Source organism: Amia ocellicauda, chromosome 1, assembly GCF_036373705.1.
Source record: "Amia ocellicauda isolate fAmiCal2 chromosome 1, fAmiCal2.hap1, whole genome shotgun sequence".
In the NCBI taxonomy this organism is placed as follows: domain Eukaryota; kingdom Metazoa; phylum Chordata; class Actinopteri; order Amiiformes; family Amiidae; genus Amia; species Amia ocellicauda.
Window position 1 is genome coordinate 11,578,943 of NC_089850.1, and position 12,691 is coordinate 11,591,633.

General features: G+C 39.3%; 1 protein-coding gene across 1 annotated transcript in view; it reads right to left on the reverse strand.

Annotated features, from left to right (window-relative positions):
- zdhhc14 (zDHHC palmitoyltransferase 14) overlaps nucleotides 1-12,691 on the reverse strand; it is a 74,448-nt gene that overhangs the window by 23,899 nt on the left and 37,858 nt on the right. The window lies entirely within an intron of this gene.

Here is a 12,691-nt window from a genome sequence, read left to right on the forward strand (position 1 = left end):
CATTCTTTGTAAACCCTAGAAATGGTTGTGCGTGAAAATCTCAGTAACTGAGCAGATTGTGAAATACTCAGACCGGCCCGTCTGGCACCAACAACCATGCCACGCTCAAAATTGCTTAAATCACCTTTCTTTCCCATTCAGACATTCAGTTTGGAGTTCAGGAGATTGTCTTGACCAGGACCACACCCCTAAATGCATTGAAGCAACTGCCATGTGATTGGTTGGTTAGATAATTGCATTAGAGAAATTGAACAGGTGTTCCTAATAATCCTTTAGGTGAGTGTATACAAGAAAAGGCTCTGTCGTATACAACCTGTATTCCCAGGAAGAAACGGCAAAGAGGAAGTTCCTCTGTGTGTCACCTTAAATACAAACAGGGAACAGGAAGGGACTGTTTGAGTGACACACTCAAGTGGCCTATAGGCAGCTTTGATGAAGTGTTTTGATTAAGTATCCATGAAAACAGGCTAAACCCCTCCCCCACTGGGCATTACTTCTTTTATTCCGAAACAAGGATGTCAAAGCTCATCAAAAGTAAGGGAACCTACAGTCCAACCTGCAGTTACTTTCAACAACATGTTTATACAGAAAACAAGATTATCTCAATAAACTGACATTGTTGGACCATTTCAAATCCTGCAGGACTTATTATCCTGATATTGTTCTAGTTAAAACTGATACCAGCTGAATGTGTAGCTTACATTTCCACATACAGAAGCAGGATATGTTCCACACACCATCAATGCTGTAAGCGAACTGTATTCTGAGAAATAAGACTTGTTCTTAAGCCGAGTATGATGCACACTGAGGATAATGATGCAAAATGTTGCAGACCTAACCTGAACTCTTTAGTAGGGATTAAAAAGCATTGTGTTAAAGCATGTGAAAAGCACCCATTATCCAGCCAGAATGGGGAAAGTAGAAAAACTGGATCTAAAAATATATTATCTACTAAAAAATTTAAGGATTATCAAAGCGAAAAAAATAAATAAACTGACGTGCCACTGTTCTTGGCATAGAAATGGAGCCAAAATTTCACATACATCAAACTCAAGCAATGAGGTTTTAATATATTTGCATCCTTCACTAAGCAGATTAAAATGTTGCCAAGGATTAATACAGTAAAGAGACAAGAGGGGACCCAGCAGCTGTTGCTTCATCCCATCCACTGACTGATCTCAATGGAGAATTATAAGAGATGGTGGTGGAAAGAGATTGAAAGTTAGCAAGTCAAAGTCTTGGTTAAAAGTAAAGCAAGAACATCATTTTTTTTTTGGTAATTACTTAAATTTTGCATTCTGTATAAAACAAACATTTACATGTTCCACAAAAAAATAACATTTCTATTTATTTGAAATGCAAAGAAGTGTGGACTATATGATATATGATGTAAATGTTCTTCTTGCCCTTCCAAGATGACTGACTGTGCAGATAAATGAACCATCTCTCAAGGAAAGCCATCCTTTACACCTTAGACATCCTGTTAGTGGTTTTGACATTGACAACTTTCCTCAGAAATGCAAAATGTTGTACTTAATGGCATTTATACATTTATAGCCTGCTTTCCGTGAGCATTAATGCCGTCAAATTGGTGATGTCCTTATCCTGCTGGGGTTTAAATTGTCACAATGACATGATTTTGAGTTCTGATTAATGTCAGCCTGGATAATGTGTGTCATGTATTATTACTGTCAACTATGCAAATTTGAAGGACTTATGTTCGCAGTGAGACAAGGTAAAGCCATGACAATTATTACACCTGATCTTTCATTTTCCCTCCGTAAGAGGGAGATTGGGGACATCTAAAAAGGAAATAAACTGCAATTTCACTGAGCAAGCTGCTTCAAAGACTGACAGAAAAATTAGGCTACCACAGTACTTCCTTTGTGTTGAGTACAACCAGTACATTTTAATTACTCAAAAATTACAGCTGTAACTTTTGTTCTCCTCTCAAAATCTTGATTTGACATGTCACTGCTTTAGTTGAGTTTGTTCCCATCAAAGGATTGTTAAAAACATACATAAATTCAACAATAAGAAACTTCATCCATATCTCAACTGTTTGGAATTCCTGTATTGGTAAAATACGTTTTTCAATGAGTTACTCAGTAAATCAGTGGATTTGAATACCCTGTATTATTGGCCACCAGTGAAATACAGTTCTATACACACACACTTTGCCACACAATGGCGTTTTCATGAGGCATGTTTTTGGTTTGCTACACAGCCTTGAACCTTTGCGAAACACCTCCCTGCCTGCTTCCTGCACGGTGAGCCCCGAGTGTGACAGTTTCCTGTCATGTTGCTCATCTGTGGTTGTTGTATTCGGTCTGTACATTCTGGTGGTAATGCTAACAGGGGGCTTACATTCCTGCCTACATTCTGACACTGGGCGGCTATAATGCTGACTTATGTATTTTCATACAAGAATACTTTTATGGCACCAATTCCACAGCTAGAATGAATACACTCGATATTTGGTTATATATTTGTGTATATATCTATTAAGATGAGCCAAAAAAAAAACTGAGGGAAGTGGATTTCTTCCACACCCACAACCTCATTTAAAGAGCTCAAATTGAGACTTTCTGCAGGATTGTGGTGCTTTTCTGTTTATTTATGGTTAAGGACACTAGAAATGAGTAGACAAATGGCATGTTACAAATCAAGAGGCTGTGTGTGGCTGCAGCTGGGCCACAGCGGGCTTCACAGGTCAGCTTGTCACTCAAGTCAACCACTGGTGTTCCCCCCACCGCTTTCAACATTTGGCCCTCAAATCAGCCTCACGGCCCCTTCCAGGTCTCCTCCAACTTCTCACAATGCACAGCCTGAGAATATGCTTTGCACAAGCACAAGAGCACAGTGGAGGACTTTGTCCACAAACAGCAATGACAATGTTAATCATTACAGTAACAAATAACTGCTTCCTGAATCCAGGCCAAAAACACAGCACAAACTGAAACGGCACTACCCTAGCTGGCATTAGTAAATGAAACAAACTTTCGGAGTTTAAAAACTAAAATTGATTTTATTTTCCCCAAGCTGGATAGAGATCCATTGGTTACAGAGAGCTGTGGTGCAGAGCTTTATGCAACCAAGAAATAAAGGCACAACATATTCTGTGTCCAGAATTAGGAGTTGTATAATGTGGTCTCTACAGGCAGGGGAAAACGACCAACTCTGTAACTCCATGACAACTGTAAAGCAAAGTGTCAGAAAGCATGACAGGCGGATTAAAACGTCTAAGTGTGAGCTGAATTGAAACATGAGCACATTGACTCTGCAGTGGAATAATGATGCGTGCCCTTTGCTCACATATACATAATCTGACACTACAGTCCTTGGTCATTTTAGACGGTGCACAAGGAGCCAGATTCAAGCTCTTTACTGTACTCGTCTACTGCGGTTAAGCAAAGACTTGACAAGACTAATGAGGTGTACGGTAGTGTGCTGAACTCGCCTTTGTTTTGGTAATACAATAAGGCAATATAAAAAGCAGCTTAATAATGCCAATATTAAAACTGAAAATCTAAACTCGCAAGTGGCGTAGTGGTTAAATCCTTCAAAAGAAGTGCAAAGTACATCAAGATTGGTGGCAGCTCGATGAAACAGTCTGTGTCTAAGCTGTCCTGTTCATTTCCTCTAAACTCAAATAAGGCAGAGAGAGGGGCAGCCTAAAAGGGAATACAGTACAGTATACATCACGCAAGCAGGTTCTTGAATGGTAGCATGCACTGCCTTTTGGGAAAAAGATGGATTTGCAAACCCAGCTTAGATTGCATTTTTTTCTTCCAGGGATTATAAAACAAAGCTTTCTCGCCCACATCAAACTCTTCCCACTGTTGGCACAATGAACAACATCCGGATGCGTGACAGAACTGGAGTGGGTCCTTTACACTTTTTTATTTTTTTGCCATTGCTTGGAAAACTAACCTTAGACAGTTTGGAATTTGTCCACATCTTCCCATTTCATATTTTACAGATAATGTTATAGTGAAACTTGGCAAATGCGCAATTCTTTGCAACTTCATGCCTGCTGCACGATGACTTATAAATTCAATTTGTTCAAAAACGCAACAGGAAATCTGCGAGGATGCAAGGACAAGAGGACGTTTCCTGGATTCTCATTTACCAGATATGATCAAGATGAAACCTTCAAGGACAGCTTAGCAGTAACTGCTCAAACATTTTGTGCTACTATTCAAGGGAACAGTACACCTCCCATATCAAGACAACAGTGCATAGTTTTCAGAATCAAAACAAATAAGCTGCCCTTAACCTGATTTGTATTAGTAAGCACTGTATTAGTTAAAAACAATATTTACTCATGCCAGTAAGCTTGAGTTTGCTTGTTTTGGTAAACATTAATTGACAAATTGAATCTAAATGAATAAAAAAAAAGTCTATATTGTTCTATTTTGGAATATGCAACCAATACACTTTAACATTAACTTATATGTTCAGCAACACATCCAAAATGAGCACTGATGTGTAGAGATGCTTCTCTTGTGTGTGTGCATGAGTGTGAATATATATGTATTTTATGCTTGATGAAAACTGTACTATACCTAATGTTTTCAGCTAGCCTGAATGAGTAAGATAGGCTAGTGGGAGACAAAACTGCAAAGTCATAAAATAATTGTGGTAAAAGTGTATACAAGCTTAACCCCCCTCATGGAATATGTATTGTACTTTCATTTACGGCAATTCCTGCCTCCTTGTATTCTTGTAAACAAATCACTGAAAACAGGTTTTACAATGTCTTTGCATAATTTACATGTCAAACAAATCCTCACAAACTGTGTACTGATAATAGGGTTTGGTACACAGGCCTGGCCTTCTAATGATTCAAACTTTATTTAATCTCTGGTGTCTCTCTACTTTTATGACAGCTATTTGAAGGCAACAGTATAATAATTTTGCAACCGTTAACAAATTACTTAGCAGATAGAGCGCTGGAAATATGGAGGCAAAGACTTTACCACATATGAGCTCATTCATGTGTATTAGTTTTGATTATGTTTTATGGTTATTACCTGTACCTAAAATAGTGGGTTCATTATAAGAGCATATGCCAAAATATAACTCCAAGAATGACTTGTGTCATTGTTGTAAACAAACAGTAAGCAGCAGCTAAAGACTTAAATGAAGAAATCTTGAGCTCCTACCTTATTCAATATAAATGTTCTCTGAACACCAGACCCTCAATGGCTTACAGAATATTGGAACAACTTTAGATTAAAATGCATCGGAATGGATCAAGTAGTCCATGTTTAAGGTGTGGCCTGGTCTATCTCATGGGGCCTGGGAGTCTAATCTAATCTAAAGACCCTCTTTCCTGTAGGATTTTTTTTTCTTCAGTTGATTTACAAATGGAAGCTATTAACGTCCCACCAATGGATGCACGCCTATAGCAAACAATTCTGACGGAAAACTGCTCCTGCCGAGTCCAGGGATTCAGTAGCCATGAGGAATGTCAAGCTTGTTTAGCCAAAACACTTAAAACCTCAAAACATCACGGTGTGGTTCCCTTTCAGCCAGATACCCGCATCTCTCGATTAGACTCTCCAAGGGCACATTTCACAGTTGTAGTCTAAGTGTAGTCAAAATAAAAAAATAAATAAAAAATAAAATCTTCATAACGGAGCATCGTTTTCAATTTGAATAACCAGTAAACAACTGAGAATGAGGTTTTTTGAATGATTTCTTCAATGACGCAAAAGCCTGAAATGTACCTCAAATACCCCATACATCAGATTAAAAATAAACCTGGTCTTCAATCCTGGAATGATACAATCATACGAATGCTGATTGCCTAGAGGACAGAAGTGCTTCACAGTGCTGCCTTCAGTGCACACAGACCGTGTTAATCTAAGAATCCTTGTGGAGAGGGAGGGCACGGTATTTCAGGTCACTCTTCAGATCATGTGGTGTTTAGAGGCTGCTAAGTATGGCACTGTACTTCACACAAAGAGATGCGGGTATATATAGATCAGTCTATATCGATCAACTGCATCCTCAAGATGTTTCCTGCAAAGTTTATGATTTAATCTTCCCATCTTCTTCTTCTTCTTCTTCTTCTTCTTCTTCTTCTTCTTCTTCTTCTTCTATGTAGTCGTCTTCTAGGTGTTTTTTCATGTCTTGGTATCCATTCAATTGCTTCTTTTGTCCATCTTTATTCTGTTCTTCTTGCAATGTGTCTGGCCCATTGCCATTTTAACATTTTCACTCATTCAGTGATCTCACACACACTTTACCCACGTTTGGGCACGTAGAGGAATTCAGTGAACGTCCAATTAGATTTTAAAACCAAAAAAGTTCTTTGTTGAACTTTCTTTCCACTTGTTGCCAGATTTGTACTTCCAACCCACTTTATCTGTACATATCTGGAGCTCTCAGACAATACAACAGAGCTAACACTACAGCCACATACAACAAGTCTTCTGCTGCTGGTGGATGGGAAAAGGCGACGAGTCATGCTGCCCACGCATTTATGGTTCAGGTTTAACTACTGCAGACTGAATTAAAATATTTATGAGCAGAGGCCCTAAACCCAGGGTGACATCAAGTTGTCACCAAATATAGACATTTCAAGAAACCTATTACAATAAGAGCAAGAAAACACAGTCCTAATACATTCCTAATAACAGGAAGTACAAAATCCAATACATGATTCCATTTAGGTGCTGTAAAAATAAATGAAAATAAGGCAATGGCTACAGCTTGGTCTACATGCAGTTAAGTGAAAATGGGTACTATTACAAGTAGTACGGATGAAGTTTGGAATTAAGGCAAAACAGGGTAGTCTTAAACGAGCTGGACCCTAAAGCTCATATAAAATGACTGACTAACGAAACCACTTGTGCTGAGCAACTTTGTAAGCAACCGCCTCCAGATGCAGCCTGCACTCACTCAGCTCCATAGAAATCACAGCTGCTTTCCGCAGATGCAAACCAGAGGGATAAACTTCTGTAAGCCTGCTACAGTGCCAGAGATTTACATCACGACTTCAAACAGCTCGTTCAGGAAGTAAAACTTTCAGCAGGTTATATATCCACTGCTTTTTAAAGACTGTCTGTTGGTTCACCTCTCTACACAAACACATCAATCATGAAAGGACTAATGGCCTCGTGCCTGGAGACATAATTAGTTTAGGTATTGGTTTGCTTTCCTGGCACCCTCTGAAAATGCACAGTACATTCCCCAGACCCCATTAGGAAAAGTATTACTCAGGATTCATTCTTCATTGAGGATGGAGCAGCAGTAGTGAAAGAGTAAACTATATTTTATACCTTGATATAAAAGTGAATAATATATTCATTAATCATGCATCGAAAAACTTGAAACCTACTGGAACATGTAAATAATATATTACAGAGATTATTGGGATTTTACCAGATATTTTTTACTGTGGAAATCCAATAAGAAAGTGGATACATATCCAATTATTCTGGTAGATAAGTTCAGTGGCTCCATGTAAAGGAAGGAACATTTCTTTATAAGCACAGCTTAAAAGTATATCAAAGTTAATGGCTTCTGAGGAATCTTCACTAGCTGTGTTACTGAACTTGAATAAGCCCTTACGCTGAAGAATCACACCGGGCTGCTCTACATTTGAAAGCGTACAAAATTAGATAGGTTGGTCATTTCAGGCCCTAATGGCATTTCCACTGACAACAAAAAGTTAAAGAAAAACAAATACCGTGATGGAATGAACAAGTCTACTTTCGTCTAAACAGAAAACAAGAAAACAAGAATCGTATGCTTCAAACACTCTTGGTTTAGTCATTGTCTGAAATGTTATTCCGTTTGACCTTACGGTTGGCTGCCCCCCCTCCGGTTTGTGGCTCTCCGTTTTAGGTGCATGTGTTGTGGCGGGGATGGTGTGACACACTCAATGTGCAGTGGCATGCGCAGGCTGGTCAGCCGGGCCCCACAGCGGTGTGCACTCAGGCCTGTAGCAGCTGCATGGACTTGGCCTCTCCTCTACAGGGAGAAAGGGGGCACAGGGAGCTCTGGCTGGTGTAGATGGTGAAGGCTCTTTTATAAATAGTGCTCTATCTTTGCATTTGTGCAGCAGGAAGCCCTGGGGGGTTATCATCCGGGGGGCAGCCTTGTGAACCGCGATCAGGTCCTGGAAGCCTGCCTGGTGTTTACTGCATTCCTCACTGGGACCGAGGGCCACGTCAAACAAGGACTAATTATGATTTAGACTGCGACAGCTCTTTGCATTTCAGCCTCACTTCCAATTTGCAGCACAGGAACCAAAGCCTTCATACGAGTTGCACTTTGCGTGTGGCCAGAGCTTTCCCCTCATAGGACAGAGGTTCTGAGAAGAACAAAGTCAAGCCCCGAAAACCTACATGCTCATAACTGTAATTAAAATGTATTCTTGGCTTGGAGATGGAATGCAATGTTGCCTTCACGAAATTAGTGGTTTGAAACGGAGATTAAAACAGTTTCTTTTGTATGAAGTCTTTCAGGGTCTCAAATGTATAATGGATTTTAAAAATAAACTGACTTAAAATAAGGCTGACTTCTAAGAGACACAAAGTAGGTTCCAAACAGTGAAACAAAATATTCTGGAAAAAAATAATAAAAAAAAATAATCAAAGACCTACTTTTGTAGCAATTACATGCATTTCATGTTATGGAGCTCATTGTGGTTTTTAACTTTCTCAAATACAGTAAAAGTAAATAAATATATTAATAAGAAAACAAAAAAGACCATATAGTTGAGAATTGTAATCTTTCTAGAATGTATTTTTCTGCAACTGGTTAACAAAAAAGTATACTGGAAAGTATGACACTAGATTTGCCTTTAAAACGAAACCACCATAGTTACGGCATGATTGTCGAACTACAGATATCAGTCTATCAGTGTCTATATATCTATATAGAGATCTATCTATTTTGGGTGATGACTTGGCTGTTGAACTTTGTATTTTACAGCGCTGCTCGACATTTCTATAAGGAACAATGTATATGTAAGACTAAAAAGACAAAGTTAATTTCATATGCCTTTTAAATAATGCCTATTAGAGCATGTCACGTAACATTTACTCATCTCTCAGTTCTCCCTCTTCCTCTGGCTCAAGTGAATCTTAGATTTTAGACAACAAACATCTCCTCAAAGCTGCCATTTGGTTATAAAATCGGGTTCCACAAAGTGTCCCCTCACATTTTATGAGAACAGCATGTCATCAGGTTAGCACAATCACTTCATTTTTTTGGAAATGGGACACTTTGCAGCTGGCCGATGCAGTTTGAATTAAAAGAGAGGTTTGTAGTGGAGCTGAAGAGCAGGGCAAAAGCAAGCACATCTGCTCAACACACGAGAGCTGGCCAGTGCGTTGTTCACAGCTCTAACAACACTCGGACACGGGAGTATTAAACTCTAATCCTAGGTACTGTGGCCACAATTTAATCTCTCTTGTAGCATTGTAGTACATTTTTATAGCTTGTGTTCCCTAGTTGCAACGTTTATCCTTGTCGGTGAAAGCAAGAACAAAGGGCAAAGATCCTTTAACAATCCCTCAACAGGGATGTGAGCTTGACACTATTAAAAACAAAATTAAATCAGATGAAGCCTCTTGCACTGCTGTTGTGCTGTTAAGTGTACGTCAGCGTTCAGTGTAGTTTCATTCTAGGTCCTTATCACACAGAGATGACTAAGATGTGAGTGTGCGGTCTGCAAGAGAAGCAGGAGTATGTGCCATGTGATCGCGTGGGAGTGTCAGTCTCTCTCTCTCTCTCTCTCTCTCTCTCTCTCTCAGACCTAAAGATCAGACAGGAATGTTAGATAAATATTTGGGTGAGTTCATAGCAGTGACCTAAAACGTCTATTTTCCTGATCCATAACCGTTCACATGTTCTTCCTGCTTATAGGAGTGTTGGACCCATGTACGCAATTATGTTTGGGGGGTGTGGATGATACTTAAAAATATTTGAAGTGCATACATTTCTGGGGTAATATCTATCCACCTATGTATTTTTAAAACATTCATATTTCACAGGGACGAGTTTCCCATTCATCATGGATATTAAAGAAAAAGAAAAAAAAAAAGAAAAAACAAACGGGATATTCAAAATCCAAAACAGTCAATATAATTAATTATGAGTGGACTCACATGAATTCGCCTAATGAAGCGTAGCCCTTTTGGTTTTCAGATAGAAGACCCTGAGAAACCGCAGAGGGAAACCGACTATAAACACCATGAATCAAAACAATAATCGAGAACTCCTTCCTTCCTTTGCAGTGCCGCATGTGCAGGCTGAGATAGGGAATGCGCTTTCTGCCAGCACTGAGTGCCCAAAAGTTTATCCCCCAATAGGAGCATTGAAAGTATTTGCCAATATGAAGTCATTCTCTAAGCAGTCTGTTACTTAAATTATGCAGTTTATATATGATGCATTTGCAAGTTTAATTAATGACAACCTTACAGGCTCTGAGAACACGAACATACATTCTCTGAATGGCAAATGCTTTTTCATCAGACATTCTGGGATGGCTCGGGGGGTAAAAAGTTAATTCTTTCAGTTGCGTCTGCACTGCAAAATCAGAAGAGCTGCAGTCTTCTGCATTTTTTAGGGGACTCTTTAATAGGCCTCTGTAAATTCACAAATCTGCAGTTATTTAAGTGCAGAAATGTCAATGTGGTTTTGGATGATCATTTTTATTTCTTACAAATCTTAATTGATGTATTGTCCTATATTTGGCTTATCTGTACATTTATTTTACAAAGCCGGCCTCATATATAGTTTAGGAAACTGAAGACAGACCATCTGATTAAAAAAATACTTTTAGAAATGCCCTGAATGATGTAGCTGATGTGTTTGGGTAGTAAAAACAAATACATACACAAAAATGCAGGACAGTGCAGGTAAGGTAACAAATCCAAAAAAGAAACCATCAGTTTCAATTGTGGATTGAAGTGTATCACACTCCTTGCTAAAGGAGCAATGCTTCTGAAATTTCTGTGGCTTTCAATGCAAATGCAACAGTCAAGTAATGATGACGAGAATAACAAAAAAAGTTTACGTCTTACCAAAATTCTCAAAAGTCTGTGCATTCAAAATTCAATGTTTTTTTTTGGTTTCAATTTAATTTGTAACCCTCTCATGAACACTGACATGCTTGTCAGATCCACAGGCTGCACAGATTGCAACATCCAGCCACAGTGAGGAGCACCTAGCACTACCTCTGTCAGGATGGGGAAATGCGCAACCAGCTGCTGAGCAAACATAACTGGGGGGGTCCAGTGCAAAGGTCCAGTGAACTACATCATCAGTGCAGGACCACCCAGTTCTATTTACAAGGAGTGGTATGAAAATAAATGCTTCCCTCGATTAATTCAGAAAGGAACTAAAGGCACTTCCATAAACAGACAGGCAGTGCACCAAGCAAGAGCTTCAATATCATTTCAATTGCTGGGAACCTCCCCATGTTGAGCTGCATTTCTTTCCGTGATGGAGGCTTGACAAGTCTATGTCTTTTTACCATGTTCGCAGATCTAGATCGGAAGTTTTTTTTTTTTTTCTTTCCTTTTTTCCCCTCCTTTTCCCAGAAGCAGCAATTATCATTTCAAAGCCGCGCCACAGCAGAGGAACAAAGACAGAGCCGCGAGTTCCGAGCCACTGAATACCTCTCAAAGACCAGCTAGATCACTCTAAAACCAAACAGATGTTCCCAAAACACAGTACATATGATTTAGCTGCAGTTGATATGGTCCACTGGAAAGCTAAAGGAGATGGAAAAACACTTTTTCTGGGCTGTTTTGGAGAGAATTCTGTCGAAGTTTTCCTGGAAAGGATCATAAAAGCAGTCAACTTTTGTAACTGTCATTTGGGGGTTCAGATTGGAAGGAGACCAGACTGCTGATCAGCCACAGCAGCTCGATTGCCGGGAGGACCGAGATCGTGGGAACGGTGGCTACATCGATATGCGTACCCGAGGGACGATGTCAAATAGAGTGAGCTTCTGAAACATTAATGAGATCACTGGCACCAGCCACAGTAATTCTGTGGATGAAAAAAAAAAAAAAAGTTCATCCAAAGTGCAGCTTCTGATGCTAGATCATTATGCATCCTCATGTCGAGTCCCAGTTCAATAATAAACATGTTTGATTGTAGCATCTGGAGAACTAGTAATAGCTTGTTAATATTCAAAAGTACAAATAATGGATGGAGGTGGCATGGGGGTGGGGGGGGTTGGGGGAAGAAAGCGATGTCCTAGATTTCAGCTGAATGGTTTGCGGTTGATTTGAGCTTTGTTTGTCAAAACCACCAAGTCCCCTTGCGCCATGTGCGTGTCGCAGACGGGAATATGGCTTTACTAGCAATTGTTTCAGCACACGTCCAATTTCAGTTTGGATCAGCTGCAAGGTAGCAGTTTTGCCTAAAAACAATGAGATTCCACTAGGACAACTAATTTGAACTTGAACAGTTTTTTTTTCTGACAGTTGCAGATACTAATGGTTGTTAATAGTTTATTGTGAGGGCTTCAAAAAGTATTCTAGTTACTATGATGCACTTTGAGGAAAATGACAAATACTTAACATATTCAGTAATATAAATTGGCATGACAAGCGCTCAGCACACAGAACAAGGAGAAAAGAAGAAAAAAAATGGATGAAATTGCTTTATAAACCGGTTTATTCAGTTATAAAAGTTGATCAGGATTGTAATGTAA